A 14,666-nucleotide genomic window follows, 5' to 3' on the forward strand; every position below is an offset into this window, starting at 1 on the left:
TTTTTATTTATAAGGGGGGAAAAACCTGAAACAAATATAGGGGCTGCTTGGTTGTTCTTTTTGTTCGTTTAAGAGGAGAGAAAAAAAGAAACAAATTAAGAACAGAAATGTCTTTATTTTCACATTACCAAACTGCAACAGCATTTTTCTTTGTCTTTTAAGAAAACACTTTAGACCAGGGGTGGGCAATTATTTTTCTTGGGGGGCCACATGAGAAACCCAGATTGTTGCCGGGGGCCAAACAAATATTGTCATGCTTAACCTCAAATTTTATCACTGGATTATATAATAGAAAACACACTGTGCACTTATTCTTCAGTATTTATGATATTGAAGATCACTCCAAACAGCCAATTTAGGTCATCTCATTGGATTTTTTTAGCTTCATAAGTAAAATGATGTGGTTTGTCTTCGACCTCTCAGGCCAGGCAGAACCATCATGAGGGCCGGTTCTGGCCATATAATGCCCAGGTCTGCTTTAGACTATGTCTGTGATTGTGATCAGCATTTTACATAAGAATTAAAATCTCCTTCTACCAACCTTTAACACTAATCTTCCACTGTAAAATGTGCAAGATAACGTTTGTGTAGCAATTATAAATAGGAAATCTATTTTCTTAATTTCTCCACTACCGATAAGGGAAGCATTAACGTTAAAGCTTTGATACCCATCCCTACAAGTCAGGTGAATAAGTAAAGTAAATGTGTCTCTCCTCCTCCATCAGCTCTGATCCCAGACTTACCTGGGTTGTTGGTCTTGATCACTGCTGGGTCCAGTTTGGTGATGATGTCCTCCTTGACACCAGAGAGCTGAAACACACACTCGTACTTCCCCCAGTCTTCAGGTTTGACTGATGAAACGTTCAGCTGAACGCTCGTCTGGAAGGTTCCATCGTGGTTGGGGAAGATCTTTCTCTGGTTCATGAGGTCCTGAAGCTTCTCTCCATCTTTCCTCCAGAACAACATGCCTCTGTCAGGGTAAAAACCTGTAGCGTGGCAGGTGACTGGAGAGGAGGGAGACTTCTGGAGGAGAGACACTGAGGGAAGCTCTGGAGAGAGAGAGGGGGGATGGGGTATGAGAAAGAGGGAGAGAGGGGAGGGGGCAGTGGGTGAGAGGAAAAGGGGTCGAGGGAGAGAGAGAAAACAGAGAAGGGAGAGAGCGATAGAAAGACAGAAAGATGGAGGATGGACAGGAGGTCATGTGACTCAGACAAATGGTGACAGCTAATGTGTTTCTTGCTGCCTTCAGTGGGCTCATATGAATATGTCATAAATCCACTTGACCGACCCCGTCATGTGGTATTCACAACTTGGTATGTGGATTCTTTCTGAAAGCTTTGAACCTGTCGAAGCTCACGACTTGTGACGTTTTCACAAATTGGCAGACACCATGGAGGTGGATGGAATGTAAATATATTGACATTTTAGCTGTATAGAGCTTTTCATAGTAATTTTATATTATTTCTGAGGAACATGTTGATATTCTCAACAGTCTCATCTTTTTCTCTCCGTCATTATGGATTATATTAGTTAGCCGCTCGCTAGCTAGTGTTAGATAAATTGTTAGCCTCGGTGGCTTCTAGTCAACTGCTCATCTTCACGACGTAACCACTTGAATGCCAAGCATGTTGTGTCCACGGCTTTCGGTCTCGTATTCATGGTAAATACTAGCCCACTTGAAGGCAGCATTAGTGAACCGACCAGCACGTTTGGTTGCCTTCAATATTCTCATGGAGTTCAAAACTGTCTGGTTGTACAAATGTTGGTATGGTAAACAAGCTGCGGCCAAATTTACCTCCAAGGAGGAACAAACTATGGAGCTATCAGAGAACACCATACAGTATAGAAACTACACTGCATGAGAAAACACAGGCTGGAACTAAATAGATACCATCTAAAACTAGATGTAGCCACATATACAAATACTGGTTACTAGGTTTTTTTGTAATTGTATTTGTATTATTGTATGTTGTAATCAGGGCGTCCTTAAAAAAGAAAGTTTGCTCTCAATGGGCCTCCCTGCATGAATAAAGGTTAAATAAATACCGTAATTCTTCCAATAAGCGCCTGACTCTAATTGCCGCCGGTCTTCCATTTCCCGCCGGGTCCAAATTGATTTAGCATAATAAGCGCCTGACTCATTTTGCTGCCGGGGCATTTATTAGAATAAATACGGTTTGTTTGTACTGTATGTTTTTGTGTTGACTAAATTCAGTCACTTACGGTAATGACGTTGTTTTGGAGGAAGTCAGGCGGAAGTTTCTCCTCCTGTCAGACAGTTTTATATTTTATTTATACATGCTGTAACCGACATGTTTCAAGTATGCATACCGCATTGTTTAATGGTACGGATTCCTGTAGGCAACGTGCTGGAGACGCTGTCTAACCAGGAGCAGTGGGCAACTTACGCTACGTAGCGTAATGTTACACTTCCCATTATACTGGACATGTAATGGAAACTTAGCGTCTACTATACCGGTATTTGGTAAGTCTGCTTATTTTGTCTAGTGCTGAGTAGTTGTTTGGTTAGCTTGGTAGCTACGTTAGCGTGCCTTCTACATTGCTTTGATGGGAGAGTTAATTGTTCATTCAGTTGTTTTCGTTCATTCCAGTCCGTTGTACAATACTAGGCATGTTCAAAACTGCCTGTACCTACCCTCTTGTGTGTACTAAGTACTATCTCACTGGTTTAAACTGCCTGTACCTACCCTCTTGTGTGTACTAAGTACTATCTCACTGGTTTAAATAAGCAATTTGACTTTCCATTTTTGCTGAGCAGGCATTTCTGTTCAAAAAATAATAATCGCCTGGCTCAATTATGTAAAAATGAAAATAACCGCCTGACTCTAATTGCCGCCTGTCTTCCTTTTACCGCCCGGGGTCCAAGTTGATTTAGCATAATAAGCGCCCGGGCTCTTATTGGCAGAATTACGGTAATAAAATAAAATAAAATAAATCATCTTCGTCGTTGTCAACATCATCATCAAGAACCTGCGTGGGTCTCATAGGACTTATCTTAATGAAAATAAAACAACTTATATATTTTATACTGAAACACACGTCATTTAACTTGAACAACCTGCATGGGTCTCATTAGTTGATTGTATATTACTATGCAATTGTATTGTTGAGAGTACCCAACTGGTCATAAACACAACAAAGAATCACCAAATCTCTATCAGCTGTGAGCCCAGTCTTACCTGGGTTGTTGGTCTTGATCACTGATGGGTCCAGTTTGGTGATGTTGTCCTCCTTGACACCAGAGAGCTGAAACACACACTCGTACTTCCCCCAGTCTTCAGGTTTGACTGATAAAACGTTCAGCTGAACGCTCGTCTGGAAGGTTCCATCATGGTTGGGGAGGATCTCTCCCTGGTCCATGAGGTCCTGAAGCTTCTCTCCATCTTTCATCCAGAACAACATGCCTCTGTCAGGGTAGAAGCCTGTAGCGTGGCAGCTGACTGGAGAGGAGGGAGACTTCTGGAGGAGAGACACAGAGGGAAGAACTGGAGAGAGAGAGGGAGGGGGAGAGAGAGAGAGAGAGAGAGAGAGAGGGTGACAGGTATGAGAAATATGAAGGTATTATTAGAGCAAATAATACCTTCAGTATTAAAAGTATGAAAGTGACTTTATAGTTGTAGAACATAGTCACACATCTGTATCAGTACATTTGTAAAGCATATTTCTCTGTGACTTCAGATCCACTGATACAGATGTGTGACTACGTTCTACAACTACAAAGTCACTGTCACAGGTGTGCAGTTACTTTGCTCCAAAAATGTCATAGAGAAAGAGAGAGAGAGAGAGAGATACAGATACAGGTGCAAACGAGGAAGAGGGAGAGAGAGAGAAAAGAGAGAGAGGAAGAGAGATAGAAAGACAAAGATGTGGGTGCGTGTGCGTGTGCGTGTGCGTGTGCGTGTGTGTCTGTGTCTGTATGTGTGTGTGTGTGTGTGTGTGTGTGTGTGTGTGTGTGTGTGTGTGTGTGTGTGTGTGTGTGTGTGTGTCTATATGCTGGTTCATATCCACCGTCATGTTTCTATAAACAGAAGAGACAGATTAACATTGTTGTGTCCCTCACGTCACTCTACCTGTTCTCTGCAGAGTGCTCTTCCCATAGGACACATACTTCTTCAGCCAATCAATGCAGGTCTTGGTGAAGTACTTCTGTAAATATTCTATGTAAGCTGTGTCCTTATTCCACCTCTCTTTCATGCTGACAGCCTGTGGTTTTGCATTAATCCATGTTGGTGTCTTCAGGTCCAACAGCAGCCAGTCTTCTCCATCATAACTATACTCACTAAAATCACTAATTTCTCCTGTCTCATCATCCCATTCACAGCCAGACATCCACTGGACGGTGTGGACACCTGAGAGAGAGAGAGAGAGAGAGAGAGAGAGAGAGAGAGAGAGAGAGAGAGAGAGAGAGAGAGAGAGAGAGAGAGAGAGAGAGAGAGAGAGAGGAAAACCCTCAGTATCAAACAGCTGAACACTGTTGATGGAGAAAGGTGGCCTATGATGTGAGAGAGACAGACAGAGAGTGGCAGAGACTGCTGTCAAACAGATCCCAACAGAGTCACTATCCTCTTTACCACTGAGACCAACACACAGTCTATCCACACAGTGTGTGTGTGTGTGTGTGTGTGTGTGTGTGTGTGTGTGTGTGTGTGTGTGTGTGTGTGTGTGTGTGTGTGTGTGTGAGAGAGAGAGAGAGAGAGAGTAATGGAGGCTACATATCTCTGCTAATTTACAACCAGGATAAAAGAAAATCAGCAGAATAACATAAACAAACCTCCAGTTTGGTTAAAGAGCTGCTTCACAATCTCCAGTTCAGCTTTGAAGATCCCCTGGCTCTTCAGACACTGCTCAGTGTTCCTCTCCCAGAACTGTGGATCATCTGCTGTTGCGTTGATCATCCAGTCCTGTTTGGGTTCTGCTCTCTTGGTGTTGCTGTCACAGTGAAACACCTGAACTCCATCAACAAACCAAACCTCCACATAGTCTGTGCTGTTTGTGACTCCAGAGGATGTAGTGCTGAGATACTTCAGGGAGTGAGTCACTGTGGGACAAACAGGGAAGAAACTCAGCTTTTGAGTTACATTTTTTAAATACATGTGTAACAACATATGACAGGTATGACCTGCCCATTAGATAATCAATGTCACTGAGCTACTGAGAGCATAATACAATACACAATAACAACTGTATTGCATTGTATATGTTAAATTGACCGAAATAAACTAAACTAAACTAATGCTGCCTGATGTTATTTGTTGACTTGACTGGTGGTTGAAGCAGAAACCTGTTAAAGAGTTCTCAAACACATTGCTATGTTTGCAGCCACACTTTGCTTTTTATGTCTGTTATTTTCTATAATTGTAACGTGTTCATGACTTGTAGGTGGTCAGTGCTCCACTCAGTGTCATTGTTGCAGCTACATTGATAAGGGAGAGAAGAACCCCACTGAGGTATATGTCCTTATTTGATATTGAACCTTGTGTCATATTTAGGGCATAGCCTACCAGACGACATGCTACCCGATGCTTGCCTTGTGTTGTGAGGGGTCAGGTGCAGTACATTAGAGGCAAATAAACATTGTTAATGGTATTTGTAGGGGAGTAGAGATAATATATATATATATATATATATATATATATATATATATATATATGGAGAGAGAAAGAGAGAGAGAGAGAGAGAGAGAGAGAGAGAGAGAGAGAGAGAGAGAGAGAGAGAGAATTTGTAGTTCGGTTGATGCAATAACATAGCCTTATTCTTACTATTTGTTTGATTGCCCTATATCCTTTTTTAATGCTGTTGGTTGGTTTCAGGCTCATTGCCGCGGGGAATCACTCTCTGTTGGTCCACTGGTGTGAGCAGGAGATAGCATCGGTGTTTAGTTTACTTTGGACTTTGGACTCACTAACGCGTGTAAATTGGTTTGCAGTGCACTGAGTTCTTTTCACGACTACTCCCTGGCCCTGGTGGTAGCAGAGTCGCATTGCTCCGGTGCGTCTGGGCCTTCCGCTCCCCATAGTTGATTTTAAACAATAGTACTTATCTTAATGAAAATAAAGCAACTTCTATATATTTTATACTGAAACATACGTCTCTGTTCGGTTCATTTACTTGAACAACCTGCGTGGGTCTCATTAGTTGATTGTATATTACTATGCAATTGTATTGTTGAGAGTACCCAACTGGTCACAAACACAACAAAGAATCACCAAATCTCTATCACTGAGCCCACTCTTACACAGGTTCCTCTTGATCACTGTTGGGTCCAGTTTGGTGATGATGTCCTCCTTGACACCAGAGAGCTGAAACACACACTCGTACTTCCCCCAGTCTTCAGGTTTGACTGATGAAACGTTCAGCTGAACGCTCGTCTGGAAGGTTCCATCGTGGTTGGGAAGGATCTCTCCCTGGTCCATGAGGTCCTGAAGCTTCTCTCCATCTTTCCTCCAGAACAACATGCCTCTGTCAGGGTAGAAGCCTGTAGCATGGCAGCTGACTGGAGAGGAGGGAGACTTCTGGAGGAGAGACACAGAGGGAAGAACTGGAGAGAGAGAGGGAGGTGCAAGGAGGGAGTGAGTGAAGGACAAATGTGGATAGTGACAGAAAAGGCAGCATCTTTGCATGTTTTGAGACTTTGAACCGATGCAGGTGATTAGAGAAATACGAGCGGATGTCCCACCTTTACGGGACATCCGGGACATCCCCCTACCATCACTCATTATTTTCCCTGAGCTTCTCTTTCTGTTTTGACCAAGTTTTCTGTGCTCGAATTACAGACGTTTAGACGGAAGCATTTACAAATTGTGAGAGCCACCGTCTGTTTTAAGAGACTAGCGTCCCGGTGGCTCACCAGAGCACGTACCACAAAGGCTTCTCACGGCCGACCGGGGTTCGAATACGACCTGTGGTCCTTTGCTGCATGTCATCCTCTCTCTTTCTCTTTCTCTTTCTCTCTCTCTCTCTCTCTCTCTCTCTCCCCCACCTTTTCTGTCTGCCTACTGTCCTAAGATGGTGGTCCCGGCCGCAAAAGTGTGCGATAACCTATTGTAGTTTTGTTGAGCCTTTTTGTTTGGTCCTGTCTCTGTGTATGTACGTGAACTCTTGAGGATGATCTTCACGGAGCCTTCACACAACCACATCAACTGAGCTGTCTGAAAGATGGAGATGTATCACCTGGGCTCTCACAACACAACAAGCCAGGTGAGCAACGTCCTTCAGTTGCAGTGTTGCACCGTTCAACAAGCTCATATTTTATATGGTGAGCTGAGCGCAGCCTTTTGCAAATCCATGAACGTACGGTGTCAAAATACAAAATAAACAAAATAAGCTCTGTTTTTTCATGCCAATAAAGCTCAGTGACTTGAAAGTGAAAGAGATACAAAGATACACATGTAACCCTGTGTGTGTGTGTGTGTGTGTGTGTGTGTGTGTGTGTGTGTGTGTGTGTGTGTGTGTGTGTGCGTGCGTGCGTGCGTGCGTGCGTGCGTGCGTGCGTGCGTGCGTGCGTGCGTGCGTGTGTGTGTGTGCTGGTTCATATTCACTGTCATGTTTCTGTACATTAGAAACAGAAGAGACAGATGAACATTGTTGTGTTGATGAAACTACATCAGGTCATGTGACTCTACCTGTTCTCTGCAGAGAGCTCTTCCCATAGGACACAAACCACTTCAGTTCATTAATGCAGGTCTGTGAAAAATACTTCTTCTTCTCTGCTAACCGAGCTGTGTTCTTATTCAAGCTCTCTGTGATGATGACAGCCTCTGGTTTAGCAGCGATATATGTCCATGTTGTCATGTTCAACACCGCCCAGTCTTCTCCATCATAGCCACACTGTTCAAACCCTTTAACTTCTCCTGTCTCATCATCCCATTCACAGCCATTAATCTGCTGGTAGGTGTGGACACCTGAGAGAGAGAGAGAGAGAGAGAGAGAGAGAGAGAGAGAGAGAGAGAGAGAGAGAGAGAAGGAAAACCCTCAGTATCAAACAGCTGAATGTTGATGGAGAAAGGTTGGCCTATGATGTGGGTGTGTGCATCTTGTGTGTGTGTGTGTGTGTGTGTGTGTGTGTGTGTGTGTGTGTGTGTGTGTGTGTGTGTGTGTGTGTGTGTGTGTGTGCATGCGTGTGCACACGTGTGCATGCACTGCACAGTATAACACTGAATGTAACACTGGCATCTGTGTGAATGTGTTCACCTTTGTTTTATAGTAGAGTTATTAGAATATACTGAAGTTTCGGGCTGGGCAATATGGACAAAATCAAATAACACAACATTTTTGACCAAATAGACCCCTTATACAGCTTGTCAACATTGAGCTGCGCGCGCATCGTGTAGGCAGAAAGCCGTCAGCTTTGCATTGACAGACAGCGAGAACTGGTGAAAGCCCCGCTGTCAGGACTGCTCTGTGCCCATCTGCAACACACAGTTATATTTTAGTTTTAAAATGCAGTTCTCGGCTTACTACCACAGCTTTTCGCCTAGTGATAAGCAATGTTATGCATCGAAATTAACGTTGTTTAATGGGATATGTCTAATGGCCCAATCCCACCGCAGCTAGTAGCGCGGTCCCGCTCCGCTCGACTCGACTTTTGGTCTCATCCCACCGGTATAAACCGGCCCAGCTCGGTTTGATTTGGGGCTGAGTGGTGCTACTTTTAGTACCTGCCTCGTCGGGGTTCTATTCTGCGAACCCGGGTTCATACGGTGACGTGAAAACATTGTAGACGACTGATTGGTCAGGCAGAATCGTGTTTTCTGTCTATCCTACTGACTGTCAATGCAGCGCTGCATACGAGTTTAGTGGGGGCTTACCTTCTCTTATATTATGTTATTTCCATCAGTCTTTTGTGTTGCTGCCTTCGGCGCTGGTGAAATAAAATCGATCTCCTTGCTCAGCTTTAACACGCGCTCCTCGGGAAGCCCTTTGTAGTTGCCTCCGCTAGGCCGCAGGCGAAGCCGCGGTCTTGCCTGGTGAGTTGCCGCTGGGGTTCTCCCCGTAGCGCCTCTCCCGTCCCCCGCGCAGTGCATGCATGTGAGTTTGAGTAACAACAAAGTGATATCCATTCTCCTAGCCGATTGTCACATTTGCCCATGTACACTGTAGGTCATTTAGAGGCACCAGTATTTCATAATCAGTTTAAAAGTTCCATGTATTGATTTCATTTTAACGTTATACTTATAGCCTACTTCGGCAATGGGCGGAGGGCAGATATGCGGTCCCATTTACGACCAGGTGTGGGCGGAGGCAAGTAAACTTGCTATGGAAACAGAGTCTATATCAAGTAGAGTCGAGTAATACCAGATAGAGTGGAGCTGTACTGTGCTGTTATATGTGGTGGAAATGAGCCATTACAGACCCACCCATACGCACTGGCGCTGTCAATTGGCCAAGCCTATGGCCAGCAATACATATCGTGCATTCCTTTATAACTGGGGATAGCGTAGATAATTATTATGTAACTTGCAAAGATATATTGTTATGTTGATAATGCACACAACTCAATAATGACATTATGTAACGTTACTTGGTCCGTTAACTAACCGAGCGATGTTGAGCAGCCTACAGTTTCAGGCAGCTTACCTGATTATGAAGAGCACTACAAAGTCGAACATTTTTAATGATGTCCTCGTTCCAATCAGTTCAACTCAATAATGACATTATTTAACGTTACTTGGTTGTTAACTAACCGAGCGATGTGGCTGCAGCCTACTACAGTTTACCTGATATGAAATGAGCGAGCACTGCAAAGTCGGGCATTTTTAACGATTTCCTCTTTCGGCTTGCAACCAAAGACACCTACGGTTAGCATTAAAAGCAGTATGAGTTGACAGGATTCGGTAAAACTTTAGTCCTTGCTTTGTAGATAGTGTAACAGACTGTTCAGTGTTGTGTTGTGTTCTATTGCGTGTGTGCGAGGCTGTGTATGTTCCCTCGAGTTGCGTAGAACAGGATATGTGGGGAGAATTAGGTGAATTATATCGTTACAGCCTGGCTCTATCGTTTATTATTTTATTAACTAAGTGTGAATAGGCGGACCCGAATACTCTCCTACAATAGCTTTCCGATTCTGGCATCCCACTGTACAACACGAAGACATATCTAGCTCGAATAGTTTTCGGGCGACTGGAAAACTACTTGACAGGGCTGCGCGGAGTCTGTCTTTCTGCCTCCGTCTTGCGCATCTGACGCTGTTTGTTGTCATTGTGACGTAGGCGTATAATTGGTCTATACCTCAATAACAATATTGTGACAATATTGGATGACTATTGGTGCTTTCACAACACATTTACACAATGAGGTTTTTGATCAATAATCATCAGTAATGTGGATATAATGACTGATTGGGTAAAGACAAATTTGTGATTTAGTTGTACCACTGTAGTGATGCTTATGCTGTACTGTATATATTATATGTTGTGTGTCATGTAAGCCCATGTGGGCTTTGACACAATGAATAAAACAAACCAATCAATAATATAACAGCTGGAAGAGTCTGGTAAGTTCATAAAATGACATCACTTTACTTTAAAGCAGGAAAAGACAACACTTATGCAGTATCGCCATATTACACTATCAAACTAAGATATATTTAGTCTCATATCACAATATTGATATAATATCAATGTATTGTATTGCCCAGCCCTGTGTGTGTGTGTGTGTGTGTGTGTGTGTGTGTGTGTGTGTGTGTGTGTGTGTGTGTTTGTGTGTGTGCGTGCGTGCGTGTGTGTGTGTGCATGCGTGCATGTGTGTGTGTGTGTGTGTGTGGAGGGGGGGGGGGGGGGTGGTGAGAGAGAGAGAGAATGCGTCTATGAAAGAGAGAGAGAGAGAGAGAGAGATCTGTGTGTGTTTGTCAGCGTGTGGGAGAGTCGAGACAGAGGGATTGTTTGTGTGCTTGTGTGCGCCGCACGTGCACGCATGCTACATCACACTGCTACTTTAGAACAATCCAGGAGTGAAAAGTGGAACATAAACAAACCTCCAGTTTGGTTAAAGCGCCGCTTTATGATCTCAATGTTGTTTTTGTAGCTCTGCTGGAGACTCAGACACCGTTCAGTTTGTCTCTTCCAGTACTGTGGATCATCTGCTGTTGCTTTGATCATCCAGTCCTGTTTGGGTTCTGCTCTCATGGTGTTGCTGCAGTGAAACACCTGAACTCCATCAACAAACCTAACCTCCACATACTCTGTGCTGTTTGTGACTCCAGAGGATCCAGTGTTGAGATACTTCAGAGAGTGAGTCACTGTGGGACAAACAGGGAAGAAACTCAGCTTTTGATTTACATTTCGAACACGTGCGCGCATGTACACTACACTATTAAACACAACAAAGAATTTCAATCTCAGTTCAATGAGACTAAGTAAATAAATATATAAATAAATAAATATATAAATAAATAGAAAAATACATACCGTACATAAAATAAATACAAATAAATAAATAAATAATAATAATAATAAAAAAACACGGTGCAGTCAAAAAGTAGCCTAAAGAATAGTTTTAATTAATTTAGTAAAGGGTTGGTATTCACACAGGGCTAATAAGGGACTTAAAATATACGAGAAAGGCAGCCCCGGCGCCATGAGCGGGCACTAGGTGGCAGTGCCCGCTCACTTCTCCACTGTGCCCGCCAACTTCCATGAGAGGGAATTTTGTAACAAGCAAAAATATATTTATTATCAGAAAGTTTTACTACCAACTTGAATCATTAGTTGAAAGGTTGACAGTTGATTTTGTCCTCAAAAACTGTTTTTTTCTTAACATCACAAATCATTTTAACAGTGACCCATAATTTGTTGTTTAATGCCATGCCAGAAACAATTTTTTTAGACATTTGTGGACATCTCATTATGAAACTCTACAGACCCAGTTTGCTATTTTGTTGCTGTGGCACAGTGTGGACAAATTTTCAGGTGGGCTATAATGATTTTTTTTTTTAACAAATCATTGTACCTGCATGGGATACTTGAACATTTGCTTATATTGGGGAGGCTTATATCCTACCCAAGCTCATTAGCATCTGTGGCTTACTAACATTATCCACCTTATTTCTAGCTTTCATGATGCCTTCCGTGAAATATGGGTGCTTCTTCCGGTGTAAACCTCCCAACCCCCCAACCCCCCCCTATTACTGGTCTCTCTCCATCTCCCTGTGTTCAGTTATGTTATGTTTATAAGTCCTTATTACTGGTCTCTCTCAATCTCCATGTGTTCAGTTCAGTTATGTTTATAAGCCATTATTACTGGTCTCTCTCCATCTCCCTGTGTTCAGTTCAGTTATGTTTATAACACCTTATTACTAGTCTCTCTCCATCTGCCTGTGTTCAGTTATGTTATGTTTATAGCACCTTATTACTAGTCTCTCTCCATCTGCCTGTGTTCAGTTCAGTTATGTTTATAACCCCTTATTACTGGTCTCTCTCCATCTCCCTGTCTTCAGTTCAGTTATGTTTATAACCCCTTATTACTAGTCTTTCTCTATCTGCCTGTGTTCAGTTATGTTATGTTTATAGCACCTTATTACTAGTCTTTCTCTATCTGCCTGTGTTCAGTTCAGTTATGTTTATAGCACCTTATAACACAAGCATGTCTCAAAGGGATTTATATAGAATCATGACAGTATACTAAGTACATATCTACACCCAACATAGGTTACATACCTCACATACTGCACAGGTACTACACATTTGACTAGATTACATTAAGATACTACACAAACACAGAATATCTTTGTTCTGTGGGAGGAAACCGGAGCACCCAGATGAAACCCACACAAACAGGGAGAGAACACGTTAACTCCACAGAGAGAGAGGACCTGGGTGGATTCAAACCCACAACCTTTCTGCGAGGCGACAGTGCTAACCACTGAGCCGCTCTGCCACACTGTGTGCGTGCGTGTGTGTGCGTGTGTGTGCATGTCTGTGTGTGCGCATGTGCGCGTGCTTGAGCGTGTGCACGTGCGTGCGTGTGTGCGTGCGTGCGTGCGTGCGTGCGTGTGTGTGTGTCTTTAATTGCAGGGTTGGAGTCAGGTGTGTGGGAGTCAGACATCAGCTGCCATCTATCATCTAATCATCTGCTCGCTTCATATAGACGGTTCTCACAGAATCCTGTTGCTAGGGAACAGTTTGGAACCTTTCTTATGTCCTGTCACTTATTTTATTAGCAAACACTGCAACAGGAAGTCAGCTGTTGTTGAGTTGAAACCGACTATACCCGGCTCATACTCAAAGACTCAGCTCATAGTCAGTCACACTCCATTTTCAGTATATCTGACTCTGTCCTTTATTTGACCACATTATTGATACCCGGCTCATACTCAAAGAACCTCAGCCCAGACTCCTGCTCGAGTCCTGCCTCCAGCACTCGCCTGCCTGCCTCCTGCCCTGGACCAGCTCATCAGCCTGTCTGCCAAGCCACCTCCCTCTCTGCCCTCTGCCTCAGTCTGCCCAGCCTGGCCTAAAGACTTCCAGCTCCCCTTTCCCCTGTTCCAATAAATTAACTTTCAAACTGTCCTGCTGTCTCAGTCTGTGTCTCTGTGTCCTAACATTGTGTTTATTTTGATGATTCAAAAAAGAAAAGAAAAGAAAAGGTCTAAAATGGTGGTAAGAGCCAAGAGGACACACATTGTCATATGAAATACAGTAATATATGAGTGATGTGAGTCAAGAGTGTGATCATCTCTCAAAACATCAACAGGCAGAAAAAGTTTTTACGTGGCTGCACGACAAATTTCCCCTCGGGGGACAATAACGTTTACTTGAACTTGAATATCTTCACATCCATAATCAATTTAACTTAGCAATACTAGGCTCAAATGTATTCATGTAGAGATGTGAATATAATTCATCTTAACGTGACATCAGCCTACTAATCAAACTGCAGTGATAACAACATGTTTATAGGAAAGATTTTAGATGTGATCTTACCTGGAGATGCATCGTGACACAAAAGGAGCAACAACAAAATTAACACCTTCATCTTAGAAGCAGACTTGTAAAGAATGACAAAGTGTCTGCCGACTGATTCAGTCAGCAGTCAGCCTCACAATCAAGAGCCCAGTCCTAGCCAATAGGAATTCAGAAAAGACAGTGACGTCATGGGTTATGCTTTAGATAAAAAATACCCGTTCTTATCTGATTCACCCAATGCCTGGCAGTGAGTCAGCCTGATTCCAACTTGGTTCTTCTCCCCTAGTTAAGTTAGACCCTTAAACACCCCTAGAACAGGGGTTCCCAAACGTTTTGGGCTTGTGACTCCACTTTGACATCTTAAAAATCTAGGGACCCCACACATTCAAATGTCGGTACATCGGTAATTATCATCAGTGACATCATGTAACATGTAAGTTACAGTATGCAGACTTTTCCCTCAGAATTCTGACTTCAATCTGAGAATTCTGACTTCAATCTGAAAATGCTGACATCGAAGTCGAGCTGAAATGAAAAAAATATTTTTAAACTATTTTAGATCACATCCCTGGTCATAGGGTCAAACAGTGCACCCCCCAAAATCTCAAAAATTTAATTTCTTTGGTTTTTCACGTCAAAAGTGACCCAGCATGTCTTCATTCATATTGATGCTGTAATATCTACAGTATGCTGATGTCAGGTAGTACTACTGTATCACATTTCAAACCAATTTCAACCAATATC

Source organism: Poromitra crassiceps, assembly GCF_964638095.1.
Source record: "Poromitra crassiceps genome assembly, chromosome: 11".
Lineage (NCBI taxonomy): Eukaryota > Metazoa > Chordata > Actinopteri > Beryciformes > Melamphaidae > Poromitra > Poromitra crassiceps.